Source organism: Oryctolagus cuniculus, chromosome 8, assembly GCF_051225735.1.
Source record: "Oryctolagus cuniculus isolate XC-2025 breed Fujian yellow rabbit chromosome 8, ASM5122573v1, whole genome shotgun sequence".
NCBI classification, from domain to species: Eukaryota; Metazoa; Chordata; class Mammalia; order Lagomorpha; family Leporidae; genus Oryctolagus; species Oryctolagus cuniculus.
In genome coordinates this window covers 64873572-64879571 of record NC_142874.1, presented here as the reverse complement: position 1 = coordinate 64879571, position 6000 = coordinate 64873572, and the positions used below count along the sequence as shown (strand labels likewise).

Below are 6000 nucleotides of genomic sequence, written 5' to 3'. Positions count from 1 at the left end.
ATGAAATCAGTGTGTCCTAACCATGAGCTCTTCAAGGACAGAGGAAACTTTTTTATCTTTTCCATCATTACATTCCAACTCTTGGCACACAATCATAAACAGCATTTCTTCAGCTGTAAATAAAGAGGAACTGTGACTATTATCACAGCACAACTTTGGAAATATATCTTCCCCAGATGCCTCCAATATCAGTTGTTTCTGAGCGGTTGGGAAATATATTGACCCACATTTCTGGACTGGGTTTCCTTCCTTCACACCTGTGACTGTCATTCAAATAATGTGGTCCTACCACGGACAGGGACGATCTGAAAAGGAGACTTAATCAAAGACCTCTCAGCTGGAAGACTTGACTTGCATCACATATTCTCACACCTAATGGGCATTAGGTTATTTTAAAGGTAAGTCACTAGTGTGAAAGAAAAAGTCCAAATTAAAAAACACACAAAAATATAGGTCTCGACAAAATCCTTTACCAATTTGTACTTTTGACATCTGTTGGGGATACTATTGTAACCCATGTTTCTTGGTGTGGTTTAATAGAAGGGCAAAATCTCATGTGTGAGAATTTATATTACACCCCCCTCAGGTGCACAGTTTCTTTCCTCTCAAAGGTAAGTTCAGGTGCACTCTGGGATTTCTTTGGCTTAAAAGGCTTGAGTGTGTTAAAACTTTACAGCTACTGCTAGAATTTCAGGATTTTCTGAGATTTAAGTCTCTGATTCCGGATCCTGTATCTGAGAATTTTTTCCTTGTTAGGAGAGGAGCACCTAGTCCCAGACCTCCCTGCAGTGACAGGTATGTTCTGAGGATTAATGATAATGTTTAAAAAGTACAGAGTTCTGTAGATGAAATATGTTTCTCTGGTTCAAAACATTAGTGATCCAGCTGAGTCTTTTCAGTTATAAAAATTGAAGCAAATGTGTTTACCAGAACAGTGCTTCCAATGTGAATGCTTACCCATACATTTTTATATATCTTTCATATGCATAACATATTAAAATATCTTCCAGACACAATTGGATGAAAATGATGCACTTGAAATTTAATAACATTTAATTTACCAAGTACTTCATCACAGTCCCGGCATAAAGGATCTCAAATTCTCTTTGGTAGATTTAGCAATAGAACTACAGTAACAGAACTGAATCTTCTAGTAATTTAGTCCTTTCATATCACTCTGTCCTCCTGGTGAAAATTGTATCCTTCCTTGGCAATTTTTTTATTTGACTTTAAGACCAATCTATATGATAATAACCGCCCGAAGTTCTCTACTTGGCACTCCCTTTCTTACCTCTGCTCTTTTAATTTATGGCTGCTGGCGTTTTCTGCATTCACTTGATGCTTTATTTCACAAGTACCACAGAAGATTGTGCTTCCTTGCATTCTGCAAATCAGGAGTCTTTTTTTTTTATGTTTAACAAAGTATCTTATATGCAAACAAAAAAGTTATTAGTGTCTTTCAGATTATAAATGAGGCACAGCTGGAGGCTGCATCAATTTCCTCAGGCTAATTAATATAGAGAGGCAGCAGTTCTGTGGGACTTTGACCATTGTTGAAAGGCATAAAGCAAACTTTTCTAGAAACATTTTGTTCATATTCTACATATGGCCTCCAAGATAGAGCTGGAGATTTGGTTTTGGTTTTGTTTTGTTTTGCTTTTTTTGTGTGTGTGATCTGAAGAACTCAAGTTCCTTTTAAAGTGTGTAATATTTTTGGTGTTCCCATGCTCAAGGAGAATGAAGCTCTGTAAGTCTTATTTGGGTGGACATTGTGGTCATTAGATAAGAAAAATATACACAAACAAGAAGTTGTCACCTTTCATGGAAATAAGCCACACGAGAAATAAACATCCCATTTCACTTCTTTGTAAAACAGAGTCCCCAGTTGATTTGATTTAGATATTGATTTAACAAGTTCTTCTTGGGTTAATTTTTAATAAAATGTGTTGCACCTGTAAAATAGTTTGTATCATCGAATATTTTCATACCTAAAAATTCTATCAAATGTTTATGGCACTTTTGAACAATTCTTTGGATGTAATAAGAATTAAACAAATGATTCTTGAATTTCTTATATTGAGTAAAATTAATTTTAATATGGAAAGACAGCACTAAGGTAAGTTTTTAAAAAAATTTATTTATTTGAAAGGCTGAGTTACAGAGAGGCAGAGACAGAGAGAGAGGTCTTCTTTTTTTATTTTTCATTTTTTTATTTTTTGACAGGCAGAGTGGACAGTGAGAGAGAGAGACAGAGAGAAAGGTCTTCCTTTGCCATTGGTTCACCCTCCAATGGCCGCCATGGCCGGTGCGCTGCAGCTGGCGCACGGCGCTGATCCGATGGCAGGAGCCAGGTGCTTCTCCTGGTCTCCCATGGGGTGCAGGGCCCAAGTACTTGGGCCATCCTCCACTGCACTCCCTGGCCACAGCAGAGAGCTGGCCTGGAAGAGGGGCAACCGGGACAGAATCCGGCGCCCCGACCAGGACTAGAACCCGGTGTGCCGACGCTGCAGGCAGAGGATTAGCCTATTGAGCTGTGGCGCCGGCGAGAGAGAGGTCTTCTATCTGCTGTTCACTCCCCAGAGGGCCGCAATGGCCAGAACTGTGCTGATCCAAAGCCAGGAGCCAGGAGCTTCTTTCTGGGTCTCCTACGTGGGTGCAGGGGCTCAAACACTTGGGTCATCTTCTACTGCTTTCCCAGGTCATAGCAGAGAGCTGAATGGAAGTGGAGCAGCTTCCATATAGGATGCTGGCACTGCAGGTGGTGGCTTCACCCACTATGCCACAGCACTGACCTCTGAGGTATGTTTAGAGTTAAATGTAAACAATGCATCTGAAATTCAAAGCTGCCTAATCTATTTACCCTAGACCAAAACTTTCTCAGAAAAGTTGTATTTGCACCTGAATTTTGCCCATTTTTTTATTACTTCAGCCTTATGGGTCAATTTAAGGCGTATATGGAGAATGAGTCAGGAGGCTGAGTTAGGGACTCTGGGATGCATGTCCATAGTGTCAGCTTTAATAACCACAGAAACTGGTAAAGCCTCAGGTTTCTTTTGTGGGATTTCTCCGAGTCTCTTCCAATGAACTCCAGATCCTCCCAAGTTGTTCCAATGGAAAACAACAACAACAAAGATCCTGTTTAAGTTTGGGAAATGTTATCTGCCATAGCTCTCTTCTGGTGAATCAGAATGCGTACCAAGGTGTTAAAGCTCCAAGTGCCTAAATTGATGTTTGCCACAGCATTCTTGGAATATATTTGACCATGGAAATCTTTGGTCAAGAAAGTCCTATTAATATATCAAGGAGCTAATGTTCTTTTCAGCGTATTCTAAGCAATGCTCTCTTAAGGTGCTATTAATCCTTAATATTGATTGCGACAACAAAATGAAGAAAAATGAAGAATCTGGATGTTACAAAAAGTTGGAAGAATTGTCTATAAGGGGACAAAAGAAAGCAAAACAGAAGAACACTTCACAATTTGTCAAGTGCCCTGCCATCTGTGACTTTGTAACTATTGGCAGGCACCACATGAAAACATGAGAGGTTTCTTTTGATGTGGAAACTATTGGCCATAGTGATTCAGAAATAAAATTCATTTGATCTAAAGAGGCAAAAAAGGTTGGGAGAGTTAAATTTGAAATACAAGTGAAAGCTAGATGAGATGAGAACAATGAAGAAAATGCATAAAGTCACAACATTGGAAGAGGCATTTCAGTGGAAGATTTCATTTCATCTTTGTTCCATCTCAGTTCTATATTTAAAATTAAAAATTCAGTTACTTTCTTGGTAAGTTTTCCCAGTTTTCTTAACAATTAATGTCTTGAAATTATAACTAATCCAAATAAGTCCTTTAAAATTTGAGCCTCTTTCCTCATGTCTTGCATTTTTATGAAGACTAGACTCCTGGCACTGTCTGGAATTTTGGAACTGCTTCATCTGAGTTCTCTAAGCCCTTACTTTTAAAAAAAATATTTATTTACTTGAGAAGGAGAGTTACAGACAGAAAGAGGTTTCTATCCACTGATTCACTCCCCAAAAGGCTGCAACAGCTGGAGCTAGGCCAATCCAAAGCCAGGAGCTTCTTCTGGGTCCCCACGATGGTGCAGGAGCCCAAGCACTTGAGCCATCTTCCACTACTTTCCCAGGCCACAGCAGAGAGCTGAATTAGAAGAGGAGCAGCCAGGACACAAATGGCACCAACATGGTATGCTGGTGCCACAAGCAGAGGCCTAGCCTACTCTGCACAGCACCTGCCCTCCATTCCCTTTCTTAGGAAGAGGGATTTACAGTGTGTTCTGAAGTTGGACTTCTGTCACGAGAAAATAACAATGTCTTTGTGACTGGAGTGTTTTCAGAGCCTCCTGCACAAGACTATATGTAAGTGCTTCTTTGCTGGAAGAGAACAAAAGAAATTTCTAAGTAATACATTTGAGAAAGAGCTGGGATCTCTGTGTATGTGCCACCTGGAAACGCCAAAGTCGTTTACATGAGCCTAAGTTACTAACATAATAACCACCCTGGTAAATAAAGTTGGGCAGCATGTGAATTTCTCAATTCTATTTCAAGTCGTCTCTGGTTTTGAAAAAAAAAAACGGGACTTGTTAGTGTCAGGTGGTGCTTCAAGAACAGTGAAAGTGCCTTGAAAAGCAGGCGCAGGTGCACAGAAGGGATTCTGGATTGTGACTTTGCTCCCAAAGTGCTTTTGAACACCATGAAGAATGCATTTATCTATCTGTAGTTCAATAATTAGTGTCACTATTTCTACAGCTACTGCTAGAATAACAAATACTGACAACTCAATTTTGAGGGATACCACTTAAGATCCTTTATTTCATGGCATACTTTGGACTTGATGGGCACATTGTTGTAAGTCTTATTGTAACACAAAGTGGAGATACTATTAAGCTTTTGGGGGGGAATGTTTGTGACCTTCACAACAGCAAAGATAATGGATTATTTGGCAGGCTATTTTTTTATGGAATTTTTATTTATCCTATAAAGCAGAGCAAAGCATTCAGATAACTGGCATACGATCAGAACTGAGCTCTAATAAAAAGTTAGCTTTTTTTTATTCTCACTTGACATGGAAGATAACTTTGGCTTTCAGAACTCTAGAGTTGTTTCATGAAGAGCTTGGTGCCCTCAAAAGTGATTTCAGTCGAGTCTCACCTGAATGCTAAAGCACTTCTGAAATTGAAGCAGCTTCATAGAGAAAAGAACTCTCTCTCTCGCGCTCTTCCTTTCTCTCTCTCTCTCTCTCTCTCTCTCTCTCTCTCTCACACACACACACACACACACACACACACACACACACTGTCCCAATTCCCTAAAGGCTTTGAAGGACATTCTGTCGTGGCTGGTGGCTGCTGTCATGGAGGGGAGAACTCCCCCGATCGTTTTCCCGGGATTTCCATTTCTGAGTCTCTGACTCAGTGGCAGCTCTTATCAGCTTCTCAAATGTGCATTTCATTTGCATTTCATTGTGTAGAAAGGATACGGTCATCCAATGTGGCACATGCTGGAAATGATTTTCTACCACTTACTAAGTTTTCTTAAAAACTTTCTTCTTAAATCAATTTCCCACATTTTACATATGAAAATAAATTCTGTACTATACTTACAGCTTGATTTTGTAAATTTATTTATCCTCTTATTTATCAATGCCCAGGATATTAGCTCTGCAAGTCATCCCTGAGATCGTGTGCTTTAAACTCATTTTTTTACCATTATGGTTAAATATTTACTTGTTTTAGAACTATCATAGGCTATGAGAAAAGAATTCAGATAACCCAAAATCATATATAGGCACAATGCTACTATGCCTATTTTGATCCTGAGAAACAGTTTTAAAATGCACTGATTTGAAAACTCAAGTACTGTGTTGGACACTTGGTAAGTTTTCAACTAGTATGTGTAGGATTGGATGAGTAACCACTGACTTAAATCATGAATTTTGTGTACTTGTTTTAATTAACATTATAAATCATTCCTCACCCATGT

The 6000-nt window shown here is 39.1% G+C and overlaps 1 long non-coding RNA gene across 11 annotated transcripts in view; it reads left to right on the top strand.

Moving 5' to 3' along the window:
• Window positions 1-616: 616 nt before the first annotated feature.
• Window positions 617-6000, top strand: part of LOC138843425 (uncharacterized) — a 442121-nt gene continuing 436737 nt past the window's right edge. For all 11 annotated transcript variants that reach the window (XR_016211954.1, XR_016211957.1, XR_016211953.1 and 8 more), the window contains exon 1: window positions 617-795. This is a non-coding gene — a long non-coding RNA (uncharacterized LOC138843425). The remainder of the gene's footprint in view (window positions 796-6000) is intronic.